This window comes from Myotis lucifugus, unplaced genomic scaffold (genome assembly GCF_000147115.1).
Source record: "Myotis lucifugus unplaced genomic scaffold, Myoluc2.0 scaffold_1, whole genome shotgun sequence".
Lineage (NCBI taxonomy): Eukaryota > Metazoa > Chordata > Mammalia > Chiroptera > Vespertilionidae > Myotis > Myotis lucifugus.
This window is the reverse complement of record NW_005871049.1, coordinates 21,337,051-21,350,729: the sequence shown is the minus strand read 5'-3', so window position 1 is coordinate 21,350,729 and position 13,679 is coordinate 21,337,051. Positions and strand designations below refer to the sequence as shown.

At 44.3% G+C, this 13,679-nt stretch overlaps 1 protein-coding gene across 1 annotated transcript in view; it reads right to left on the bottom strand.

The window, feature by feature from the left end:
- Window positions 1-13,679, bottom strand: part of TMEM131L (transmembrane 131 like) — a 142,054-nt gene that overhangs the window by 46,435 nt on the left and 81,940 nt on the right. The window lies entirely within an intron of this gene.

The window sequence follows — 13,679 nt, the reverse complement described above, 5'->3', positions numbered from 1 at the left end:
TGTATCTATAAATCTGTTTCTGTTTTGTTTTTCATTTATTTTGTTCTTTAGATTCCCCATATAAGTGAAATCACATAGTATTTGTCTTTTTCTGTCTGACTTATTTCACTTAGCATAATACATTCTAGGTCTATCCATGCTGTTGCAAATGGTAGTATTTCATTCTTTTTTAAAAATATATTTTTTTATTGATTTCAGAGAGGAAGGGAGAGGAAGTGAGAGATAGAAACATCAATGATGAGAGAGAATCATTGATGGGCTGGCTGCCTCCTACACACCCCTTACTGGGGATTAAGCCCACAACCCGGGCATGTGCCCCTGACCAGAATTGAACCCAGGACCCTTCAGTCCACAGGCTGACACTCTCCACTGAACCAAACTGGCTAGGGCTATTTAATTCCTTTTTATGGCTGAGTAATATTCCATTTTATAGATGTGCCACTTCTTTTTTAAAATGTTTTTATTGATTGAAAGAGAAAGGGAGAGGGAGAGAGAAACACTGATGAGAGGGAAACATTGGTTGCCTCCTACATGCTCCCTATTTGAATTGAGCCCACAACCTGGGCATGTGCCCTGATTGAGAATGGAACCAGTGACCTCTCGGTGCATGGGACAATGTTCAACCAACTGAGCCACACTGGCCACGGCCCACATCTTCTTCAGCCAATCATCCACTGATGGGCAGTTAAGTTACTTCCGTATCTTGGCTCTTGTAAACAATACTGGTTCCATGTGCACTTAAAAAAATGTATATTCTGCTGCTTTGGGGTGAAATGCTCTAAAAATATCAATTAAATCCATCTGGTCCAATGTGTCACTTAAGGCCACTGTTTTCTTGCTGATTTCTTGTCTGGAAGGTCTATCCATTGATGACAATAGGTTGATAAAGTCCCCTACTAAGACTGTATTACTGTCATATGTCATATTTTTAATATGTGGGAGAGTTATGAATGGAAGGGTCAAGAATATATCAAAAGAATGAAGAATTTTACCCTAGCCAGTGTTGCTCAGTGGTTGGAGAGTTGGCCCACGCAATGAGGAGTCAAGAGTTCAATTCCTGGTCAAGGTTTGATCCCCAGCTCTGTTGGGGCGGGTGCAGGAGACAACCAATGGATCTCTCTCATATCAATGTTTCTCTCTCTCTCTCTCTCTCTCTCTCTCTCTCTCTCTCTCTCTCTCATCCCCTTCCTCCCTCTCTCCCACTCTCTCTGAAAATCAATAGAAAGATATCCTCCGGTGACTATTAACAAACAAAAAAAGGGAAGAAGAACACATTTTTCATCAATGATCTTAACAGGCACATGAGATGACATGGACTTATCTTGAAGATGGGAAATGCAAAGTCCCATCCAGGGATACAGCCTTTTGGGTGGGAGGGCAGGGGCTGCAGGCGGTGAACGCACAGAAAATGTGCAGCGTGTGAACCTAAGGGGCCTGGTTTTGAGAGTTCCTCTTCTGTTGAGCTTGATGTGTCTGGTGTAGTTTTGCATGAAGGCACTGGGCTGGGCAGCCACAGTCAGACACCAGAAATTCTCCACCAGGTAAGAAGGCATTCCCCACATCCTTGGCTGACTTAACTGTGGGTAAGTGTCTATTTACTTCAGGAAGATTTAGTACGAAGTAGAATCACCCTAATTATGTTTAATTTGTTAGATTTATAAGAATTACTTAAGTACATTATATAAAAACCCATTTTGTAACTACTTCAATTGTCATTCAGTCCATTAAAGTACAGAAAAAATAAAGTAGATTACATTTTAGAATGCAGTAAAAATATTTAAGGAGTTTAACCCAGCTTGTAAATGGGACCAAGAATTCACCAACAGCTCTTTTAAAGAAGTAATTGCTGGTATTTGCTAGACTTAAACAGGAAAACACCCTGTGAACAGAACCTAAAATCTTAAAGAAGAAACATTTTTTAACTTGTCTTTCTGGGAACAAATCCCACTATCAAAGACATAAACAACAACAAACAGCCCACCACTTCTCTGAAATTGCTTTCACCAAAGTTACAAAAGACCTCCATATCCAAACCCAATGGAAACTTCTCTTTTTGCCGGATCCTGCTGTCCCACTAAACTCCATTAACCATTTGTCGTTCTGGCTTTTCCCTTTCATCTTTGGCTCGTCCCATTATGACCATCAGATGTTGGAATTATTCTGGATTCTGTCTTTTGTCCCTTTCACTCTCCTCCCTAAGTGGGTCTATGACAAGTTGAAGTTTGTTTCTCAGCTCAGACCTCTCTGCACACCCATACATCCGACCAATGGTGGGGCATCCGCCTGGACACGCCTCCCTCACACAGGCCAAGGCAGCGAGCCTTGCTGTGCATTGGCCTCCTCTTAGCACCATGCTTCATATTTTGTTTAAGCCCGAAACTTGAAAACCAACTTCACGTTCTCACTTACCTTCCTCAAACTAACCCCAAACCATCTTATACTGATTGTACTTCCTTGTCAGCCCTTGAATCCATTCAGTTCTCTTCATTCCTAATACCCTAAAGATCAGGGGTCAGCAAACTATGCCCGTGGGCCACATCCAGCCCGCTGCCTGTATTTATAAATAAAGTTTTACTGGAACACAGCCATGCTCATTCCTTGTGAATTGTCTATGGCTGCTGTCCTATTACAATGGCAGGGTTGAGTACTTGCAACAGGGTCTATGGCCTGCAAAGGAGGTAAAAATACTCTCCAGGCCTTTATGTAAAAGTTTATGCCCTTGCTCTAGTGGGAGGGAGGGAGGGACAGAGGCAGGTAGGCTGCTGCACCAACCTCCTCCTCCTGTCCCTGTGTCCACCTCTGCTCTCTCCACTCCACTCTCTACATGGCATCAAGAGTGAGTGGACATAAGAGGGTACAGGGAGAGTAAATGATGACAGAAGGAGACTTAACTTGCAGTGGTGAGCACACTACAATATACAGATGATATATTATAGAATTGTACACCTGAAATCCATATAATTTTATTAACCAATTGTGGGGAGCCGCTATAGGGTTAAGCCTCGGGACTGACCAGTTGGCAAAGTCACAAACAAGTCCCAGCTTATCTAGGGAACGTTATAAGGTCAAGCCTAATTATGCTAAGAGGACTGTGCCCTCTATGCTGGGACTTGTTTGTGACTTTGCCAACAGGTCAGTCCGAGGCTTAACCCTATAGCGGCTCCCCACAACCAATATCAACCCAATAAATTCAATGAAAAAGGAGAGAGAGAGAGAGAGAGAGAGAGAGAGAGAGAGAGAGAGAGAGATTATAAATATGCAAATCAGGTCAAGCCACTTATCTGCTTAAAACCCTTCAAAGAGTTCCTGCTTGGCCCAAATCCCAAACCCTTTATTGCAGCTACAGAATGCAGGCACCTGCCTAGTCTCTGCCTCCTTGCCTATGCTCCAACCTCACGGGTAGACTTTCTGCTCTATTTTGCCTTCAAACTTTGAACCTACATTTCCGACCGGCCCTCCCCTCTACATAGCTAAACCCAATTCATCCTTCGTGTCCCAGCCTAAACATCACTCAGGGAGGTTTTCCCTGACACCTCAGCTGGGGTAAGTGGTATTACTCACACCCACAGCACCTTTCACCTGACCTTCGTTAACACTCCTCATGTGATAACTTGCTCAAGGTCTGTGTTCCCCAGCAGACTGTAAGCACCTTGTCTGAAGGGTTTAACCACAATGCCTACCACTTAATCGGCACTCAGTATACAGCTGGTGAATGAAGAAAAGTGGGCACACAGCTACATGCTTGCTTCAAAGGGAAAGAAACTAAAAATAATAAACATTGGCTATAAAATCAAAGTATATCAAAACCTGATATTTGGCATGTTTCTGATCTAAAACTTTTCAAAAAGCTTTAAAGAAAAACCCACATCAGCACACTCTCAACATATCTATAATAATAAAAGTGCAATATGCTAATTAGACCAGACGTCCTTCCAGACGAAGCTGGGGCTGCAAGGAAAGCCCGGGTCCCGGATGCCAGAGGGAAGCCGGTGCCAGCAGCCGGGGGAAGGAAGGCCAACTCTTGAAAGAATTTCGTGCGTTGGGCCTCTAGTACATTTATAATTAAGTTGGGTTTTTATAACGTACAACAATTTAACCATAGATCTTAACCTGGCAAGGCAACTCTCTTCCCTAACATATTTCTTCAAATGTTGAAATAATGTCCGAAGTTCAAAATTATAATTTTGGATATGATTAAAAATCCTATTTGCACAGTAATTTGATGTAATTTAAATCCTCATGTTCTGTCATCCTTGGTACATTTCTGGATGGATGAGTTTATAATTTACCGTTCTAAATAAGATTCTTCTATTAGCTGGAAACAAAAACAAACATAAAGCACTACGTTGTTTCAATGGCTGTGGAACATATTTCAGCATCCCACCAGGGGGAGTTCCAGCACCTCCGAACTGCCCTTGAAGCAGGCTAACTTTTCTCAGGCAAATTTAAAGGTTCGTGTCTTCCTTTACAGAAAGACAAAAAGAAAACAACTATTGCAAGCTAGACTTTAAAAAGAAAACGACAACCAAAGCATGAGCCAGTTGGGGCCACCACACATGCTGGGAATAAGAATTCCCCTGAAAGGACCCCAACCGAGCACATTTGTTGTGACAGTAGAACATCTCCTTACCCAGGAGTGTACTGAGCAGATTATAAAAGAAACACAAAACCCATTTCTCTACTGTTGAAACCTCCCACACTATTTGGGGAAAAAAATTGAGCTCATAAAGAAGAAAAAGAGTTCATAACTTTCATAGCTAAAAGAAAAAATAATTCCTTCGTAGTTTTCACATTAAGTCTATGGGGATAAGTGACTTATCAAAGGGTCCTCGGGTTAGTTGGGGGGAAAATGGAAAACAACAGCAGGTCTTTTGGCACAAGTCAGTGTTTTTTTCCAGGTAAATAAGAACAGACCAAGTCAATTCCTCTTAGATACTTAAAAGCCTGAAAGTTCTTCAGCATGGAAACACATATTAGAAAACCATGCCAAGAAACACTGCACAGGACAAGAAAACAGCCATGTAAGAGCTCCTTTTGTGTGGCTTGTATTCCCTAGGTTTTGTGGTGAAGGGGTATGAGTCTAGGTAACTGGATCTAAGAGAGAAAATGAATCACCTTCCTTTATTTGCTAAGAAACTGTTCTTTGTGGACTGGGCCAGGGCCAGACTGTGACTTGGGGGGACTGTCTGCCATTAAGCAGGAAAAAAAAAGATAGACAATGTATATGAGTTTTATTAATAAGAGTAAGCCATATCCTAACGAAAGTACACGAGAACCTATAACATATTAATCCAGACAGAATGAACAACGTATGACGATCCCAGTAATGACCATCCATGAAAACCTTCCATTTAAGGAATATAACTTGGGAAATACAAAAGAATTACTTAGATAAGTCCCAATCTCAGATTCCATTTTTCTCCACTTCCACAATTTTGAATGCTAAATTTCGGACGTCTTTATAAAGGTAAATTGTTTATGCCAATGTGTGCCTCAATAGGGACACAGTTTAAGCCTGTGACCATCCCAGCCAGTGGCCCACACACACAGTGCTAGGTACAATCCATTCCATACAGCGAATGATTTTGTATAGAAAGAACACTTTCTTGGGTCCCTTCCACACAACACTCAGGCTCTGTAACCAAACTCCTAATTTAGTGTTTCCTGCATAACAAACAGGCAGCTGAGCGAACAGTAAGCACTGTTTGTTGCTTTAACCTTATGTTAAACAGCAATTGTGTTTCAACCCTCACCCCTGCCACTACTAACCCGTCTAGTCCTCAGGTATTTAACTGCCGGAATGAAATTTACCTATGTTGCCAGACCCCCCTCACTAAAATGTTTGTAAAAAACCTAGGTACTGGCTGGAATGCGTTTTTTGTTTTATTTCGTTAAGGGAAAGGGGGTTAAAGCATGTGTATAGCATTTTCGCTTCTCCAAATCTCTGGAGAAAAGGCAGTGTGGCCAAATGACTGTATTCACCATAAATTCAAGATGAAACCCAGCCACAAGACCTCGGGGACATTTCTACGCTTTTCCCAGGTTCAGCTTCCTCTTCAATAACACAGAACTAAGGAACTCACCGTCATCTGAAGAGCATTAAATGAGATACATATGCCCAGCGCAGGGCACGCACCAGGCCCTCATGAGGGAGTGTTACTATTTTTACTTTTTCATTCATTATTAATGCATTAAGTTGGTAAAATTCCACAACAAATCATCTAAATGCCTCTGGGAAGCATTTTTTCCACATCTAATGTGTTAGAGGGGGAAACTCCTCTTCCCCACACCATGGGTTTCTAAGAGAAGGGATTGTTCTCCTAAACCAGTGGTTCTCAACCTTGGCTGCACATTCGAATCACCTGGGAAACTTCTTAAAATCCTGATTTCTGGGCCTCATCCTCTGGAAATTCTGTTTCTTTGTTACTAATGTTGTGGCCTCACCCCATCACAAAGAAACAGAATTTCCGGAGGATGAGGCCCAGAAATCAGGATTTTAAGAAGATTCCCAGGTGATTCGAATGTGCAGCCAAGGTTGAGAACCACTGTCCTAAACACTTCAGATTCCTTTCATCTTACTTCACTGTTGGTTCAGAACCCAAGGAGAGAGAGAAATGTCGTTGTAGCACATCACCTCCCACCCCACTGAATGTGCCACTAACCCTGAAAGATCAACAAAGAGCAATTTAGAGACCAAATTAACACTCCGATATTGAGACTGTTGGTGGGACCAAGTAGCAGTGGCCTGTATCTTCACACTTGGGTGGCCTGAACTCCTACAACCTGGGCTGGCACTTTCAGGGGAGCCATGTGGATGTTCACCTTGGTGGGTCACGCAGCGCACGCTGGTTCTGTCCAAAGGCGAACAGCTATTTTTACCCAATTGGATGCTGCTGGGCCTTAAGCAAATGGCAAGTGGCTCCTGAAGGTCTGGCTCAGCCCTTGAACCTGGGCCCAGGCTCAGCAAAGGCTCAGGTGTGAAGATGCAGGCTGCTGTGGCTCGACCTTGTGCAGCAAAGGCACAGCTTTGACCTAAGTAGGCATGGCCATGGCAAGGATGAGGCTATGAAAGGAAGGATGTTGCAGAAGAAATCAGTGTGGTGGTTCCTCAGAAGATTTAACATACAGCTACACCAAAGTAACAGGAGGGGCACAGACAGATACGTGCACACCCAATCTATAGCATTTCACACAACAGTCAAAACGTGGAAGCAACCCAACATCCATCAATGGATGAATGAGTAAACAGCACACAGTGCACACACACAACGGACTATTATTCAGTCTGAAAAGGGAAGGAAATTCGGACACACGCTACAACATGGATGAACCTTGAAGACATTACGCTCAGTGACATAAGCCAGTCACAATGGGACAAATATCGTGCGATTCCACTTCTAGGAGAAGACCTAGAAGAGCCAAATTCATGGAGACGTAAAAAAGAATAATGGTCACCGGGGGGCGGAGAGGAGGTGAGAATGGGGAGTCAGTGTTTCGTGGGGACAGAATTTCAGTTTGGGAAGATGAAAACGGCCAACAGATGGATGGTGGTGATGGTTGCGCAACACTGTGAATGTACTGAATGCCCCTGAACTGTACACTTAGAAATGGTGAAAATAGTAAATTCGTGTTATGTATATTTTACCACAGGAAAAGAAAATGAAAGGAAAAGGGAGAAAGGAGAAGGAAAAGGGAGGTGGGGAGAGAAAAAAATATCGCTAATCAGGACTCTCAAGACAGAGCTTCCAGAATACCACTTGCTGCTTTTCTATCCGGGTCTCAGGGAAACTACGGGGTCCACCTCCTGGCAGGCAGTGTAGACAGGCTGCTCCTGATTCGTGCCCTTTTCACGCATTGCCTCCACAGCTGAGAGTCCGAACTGTGAAAGGGTGCAGCTCAAATTCAAGAGGTTGGTCCATTGACTTAAAAGTTCCTCCCCAATTCACTGGCGCTAGATTTATGAACCATCTAAATGCTGACCACCATTTTAGATTTTCAAGATCCAACGTGACAGAGCCACATAAGGGTGACTGATGTTATTAAAAAATAAAAAACAATAAGGGTAGTCTTACTAAAGAGATATGCTGTCATGCTGGGTTGAGTTAGAGAAGGAATTTGACAAAACGATGGCACAAACAAATTAGATACCACTAAGGCAGTGGTTCCCCACCTTCCTAATGCCGCGACCCTTTAATACAGTTCCTCATGTTGTGGTGACCCCCAATTTCATTGTTACAAATTGAGCATAATTAAAGCATAGTGATTAATCACAAAAACAATATGTAATTACATATGTGTTTTCCAATGGTCTTAGGCGACCCCTATGAAAGGGTCGTTTGATCCCCAAAGGGGTCGCGACCCACAGGTTGAGAACCGCTGCACTAAGGTCTGCCCTTAGAACCATCAGGTTCGTTCTGAAAACCAAGGAGGTGCCAGAAGGTTAGAGGAACACACTTTTCACACTTGAGTCTTCCTACTAGGCCCAGAGGAACAAAAACCAAAAAAAAAAAAAAAAGGAAGGCAGGCTGATGACGCAGGAGGAAGAGAGGGCTGCCCTTTGGAGGAAAAGCGGATGTTTTAGGGGACAACCAGACAGAGCCGGATTAGAACAGGGGACCTGGACGGCCCGGTTCCACAGACATAGAAAGAGAAGCGAGACAGCCTGGGATCTCACTGAAATGAGGAAATATATATCTTTGTGCTTGTTGGAGCTTAAAAAATACTAGTAAGGAAGACAGGCAATTTTGCTACAGGAAAAGAAAATAAAAGAAAAAGGGAGAAATTAGACTGAAATTGCTCCCCCAAGAGGAATTAGGATTCAGTTCCAGGAACTATGGAGGGACAGACTTCTAAAGCCAGGCACAGAGCCCATGGGAAGGGTGACCGAGGACCTGTACCTTCCAAGGCCACGTACGATCTCACAGGCTGTGAAGGGGAGACCAGGGAGAGCAGAGCAGAGTTCAGAGCAGGGCAAGATGAATGCACAGTTCCTGCTGGTGCCCTAAGGGAAAATGTTTGATGTTCACGGGATTAGACTCCAACTAAGAGAAAGCACAGCACAGAAGAAACCCATTAAAGGGGAACCAGGCAGGACTAGATAGACAGGTCCCAGGCCTGATTCAGGGGTTGGTCGAATGGGAGAGGTCTATGCAAGAAGGTGCACTGCGGGAAGAGGAGATCTGTTTGGACAACAGATACTTTTAGCAGACTCAAAAGTTACTGACTTTATCTTTCTTGCTTTGGGAGAACTCACAAGAAAACATCTAGAGGGGAATGAATATATATAACACAGTCGCAGCTTACAAGTGTTAAGAGAAAGAAAGAGACCAACAAAAGAAGCTGGTTAAACAGCTCGAAACTCAACTGAGCCTTCCTAAGAGGAAGAGGGGCCCAGGGGGTAAGAGCACATCCTGGAGGCCCAGCCCACGACTTTAGAGAAAGAAGGGCCACAAACAACCTGGGGAGACAGGGAGTGACTCACGGCCAAGGTCTACCCCCACTAGGGCCTGAGCTCCCAACGTATCAACAGCAGCCCCCCCTCCAGGAACCTGCTGGGAGCAATGATCCACTTGAAATAAGTGGGGGGAGGAAGGAAAAGCCTTCCCTGTCCCAGGTTCCAGAGCTTCAACGAGTCCACAGTAAGAGGCTCAACATCTGAGCACACAGCCTCTGCAGCCATGCCATCCCTAAACAGAGGGCAACCCCAATCAGCACACCAATCAGCACTGGGGTGAGGAGTGGGGTAGCCTGCAGCCACTCCAAAGTTCTAGCTCGGGAGGCTAGAGCAGCTCAGATGCTGCTTCCCGAGACAGGAACTAATGTGCACAGGTGATCCCTCCCTAACCCCCAAAGGTCTCAAATTAACTTCTTGACAAGCAGGCGGCTCCATCAAGTTCAAATGCCAAGATCCTGGACGCAGAACAACTGGCATGAGTTGAAGCTGAAACCAAGGTGATGCTCTCTGTCTGTCCTCCATCCCTCTCTTTGGCAAACAGAGGTACTGGGAACAATTTTTGCTTAGAATTAGTACCTTGAGAGTGGGGGCTGGGGACATGCTTTCCAAAATGGGTGGATGTGAGGTTGATAATCTTGTATCTTATTAAGATTCTAGACTCAAGTGAGGCTCAAGAGACACTTAGTATTGGACTACTGTAACTTCTGAAACCCCGAGGCAGTCATCCACACTCTAGCAAGAGCGAGCCCAGGCTATAGCTGCTGAGCTTTCCCCAGCTACACACAGGCATGGAGAATCTCTCTGGCAAAGACAAAAAATAAAAATAAAAAATAAGATTTAGAGAGGACTTCGAATTCTTTGAAAGTCAACTCACAAGCCAAGCTAATTTGATATTGAGCCTTGAACTTTCATGCCTTACCAAAGGACTGACTCTCTGAATTTTAAAATTCTCCTAGAGGGTTTGTATTTGTTTTAAAGTTAAATGAGGAATGTGTTTTAGCTATGTGCCAGGTACTAGTTCTAAGCACTTTACATGTATCAACTTATTCAATAGATACAGCAATCCTATGAGGTCGTGTTATTTTTACCTAATTTTATAGATAAACTAAGAAACAGCAGGTTAGGTAATTTGGCCAAGGTCACTCAGAACCAAGATGGCCTGATGGCCTGGTTTCAGAACTCACCTTTTTTATTTTTAATCTTTATTGTTGAAAGTGTTACATATGTCCCCATTTTCCCTCCATTGACCCCTTCTAGGCTACCCCCACCCCCAGAATTCATCTTCTTATTTGCCACCCTATTCCTGTCTCTGATGGGCATCCTCAGATGGCTGTTTTTATTGGAGCATTTTAACTGCTATTTGGTCCCACTGCAAATGCTCTGATAGGCTGCACTGGCTATCATACTTGAAAAGAATTTGGGATGGGAAACAGAGAACATGAACTTTCAACCCTGGGGACAGTGCGGCTTTGGAGCAGATTATTAATGAATTCTTTTAACTCATCTCAGAACTTTCTAGGGGCAAACTCAACAGTGTGCCCCAGCAGTCTCGGGGGGATCAACAAACAAATGGGGGTGTGGTGCTCCTGGGAGACGGGACAGGCTCAGGAAGGTGGACACACAGCCACGGGACATCTGACGACCTCCTCATCAGAGAAGGGAGGATCGCAGGCTTAGGAACAGGCGAGCCCAATGAATGGGTCAGGAGAAACAATAGGAGGAAAGGATTCTCTTCCCCTGAATACTCCAGTCCTCTTGCCCCAAGCCCTCTTCTCCCCTCAAGGCAGAGGGAGTTGCCTATTGGTGGGCAACAGAAAACGACCCTGTGCCATAGGCAGGGGTGACGAGGGGGGAGCTAGTAGAGGAGCTGACTCCTTTCTCCTTCACTTTACACCAGGGGTGGGCAAACTTTTTGACTCGAGGGCCACAATGGGTTCTTACACTGGACCAGAGGGCCGGAACAAAAGCATGGATGGAGTGTTTGTGTGAACTAATATAAATTCAAAGTAAACATCATTACATAAAAGGGTATGGTCTTTTTTTTTTTTTTTAGTTTTATTCATTTCAAACAGGCCGAATCCGGCCCGCGGGCCGTAGTTTGCCCACGGCTGCTCTACACCCTGGGTAAGGGTGTCTGTCCTTGATTCTCCAGCTTCCCTTGCATGGGCCACCCCATGGTGTACCTAGGAGATAGGGCATTAGCAACTCTGGCTCTTTCTTACCTCCGCTCATGCAGAAGAATGCAGCTTATCAGTAATAAAAAGGTACATTTTAGTTTTCTAACTCCTGATTCTTATAGGTCTACTACTTCAGCACCTGGCCAGAAAGAGAGGTACTAATTATCGGGCATCTTCAAGTCATCTAACAACATTTTCTAGAATATTCTAATAGAATGAATGTTTGAAAGACATCAGAAAACAATCATGTCCTATAATTTCATAAATAGCTAAGATAATAATTTCTTTCTTTTAAAGACATTTATTCAGCCCTGGCCAGTTTTTCTCAGTGGTTAGAGCATCAGCCCGAGAACCGAAGGGTCGCTGTTTTGATTCCCAGGCAAGGTGTACATGGTCAAGGCACACATGCAGGAGGCAACCAATGGGTGTGTCTCTCTCACATCGATGTTCTCTCTCTCTCTCTGTCTCTCTCTCTCCCCTCCTCCCTCCCCTCTACTCTCTCTAAAAGTCAATGGAAAACATATCCTCAGGTGAGAATTAAAAAATAATAAAATAAAAAATAAAGACATTTATTCCATTTTCAAGCATTTGTTTACTACATGGTGATACGGCCAAGCTCTGCACTAGGTAATACGAGAGCAAATATTGATTAGAACATGATTCCTGCTCTTAAGGAGCTTATAATCGTAGTCCAGGAAACACATACATAGAGACAAAGCTTCCCAGTATTACTCTTGCTAAGACAGGGATGCCTGGAGCGTTCAGGAAGGAGGGAGTCAATTCCCCTGGGAGGCAAAAAAGGAGACAAACACTGAGTGTAAAGAGGCCCCAGGAAACTGTGTTCTGGGAACCAGGGGACCCCACTGGCCTGTAAAACACTTGAGGGGAGAGTCACACCCACACCCGCGCCTCCTGGTATTTCTCCCTCAGTTTCCCACACTTCCCTCCTTCCTCTACTCACCAACCCTCCTTCTCTCCTCTTCCCCAGCTCCCATTCCATTGAATCATTCTCACTTGTGGCTCCGAAGAAAAGAAGATTTTTTTTTTAGCTCAGGCAATTTCCTTGCTTTTAAAAACTATATTCAGAGGTAGGTAGGAGGAGGAAATTAGGTAATGGCATATATTTACCTAACATACGGTCAGAACTTTCCAGAGTCGGACAGCCTATCATTTTTATGTATAAGAAAAATCAAACAGCTTTCACCATGCAAAGAGATGGCATGGCTAGTAAATACATTATGATGACACCGACTTGTAGGAATTCTCAGCTATTCCACCCGGAAATTCTATTTTGTTTCATTTAGCGAATTATGTAAGATGGTGAGGAAAACAGGGCAGCTACGGAGGCCTCGCACCATTCCCTCTTCTCAATGTTCCATCTCCAAATCCTACATCAGACGTTTGCAACTTATTTGTTCGTGAGAAACCCAAGTCTTTCCATTCCTCCCCTATCCAACTGTGATGGAAAAAAGCGTTCCTTGTTCTCCTCCCTTCGCTGTTTTTACAGCTTCCCTTCCCCACGGCCAGGTTTCAGGGCCAGAGGCCGGCACCTCCGGAGGCAGAGGGCAGGGAAGCAACCCAAGGCGGACCCCTCCCAGGCAGCAGCCCCGAGCAGGCCCCGTGCAGGTCCCACTATCGTCCTTGCCCAACACCTGTCCCGGGCAGGCAGGCACAGGGCCTGACGTCACCAGGCCCAAAGCAAAGGCTGTGCCAGTCTTAAAAGGTTAGGAACTCCTGGTCTGAAATGTGTATTAGATGTCACACGGAATACCCAGAAATAATCTCCCCTTCACACGGTTCAGTGACATGACACCAGGGTGGGGGCGGGGACCCCCATCACTCACACACACACACACACTCAGAAAAAAGGACTGCAAGGATGTGACCCAAGGATGTGACCCAACAAACACTCCTCCTGGTTACCTTTGCTGGGTGTGACTGTGGTCTTGGGGCGTATTTCTAATACTTCACTTCTCTAATTTCCTCTGTTTCCTATAACTACATTATAATTTTACAATCATACTCTTTTAGACAATTCAATGTGATAC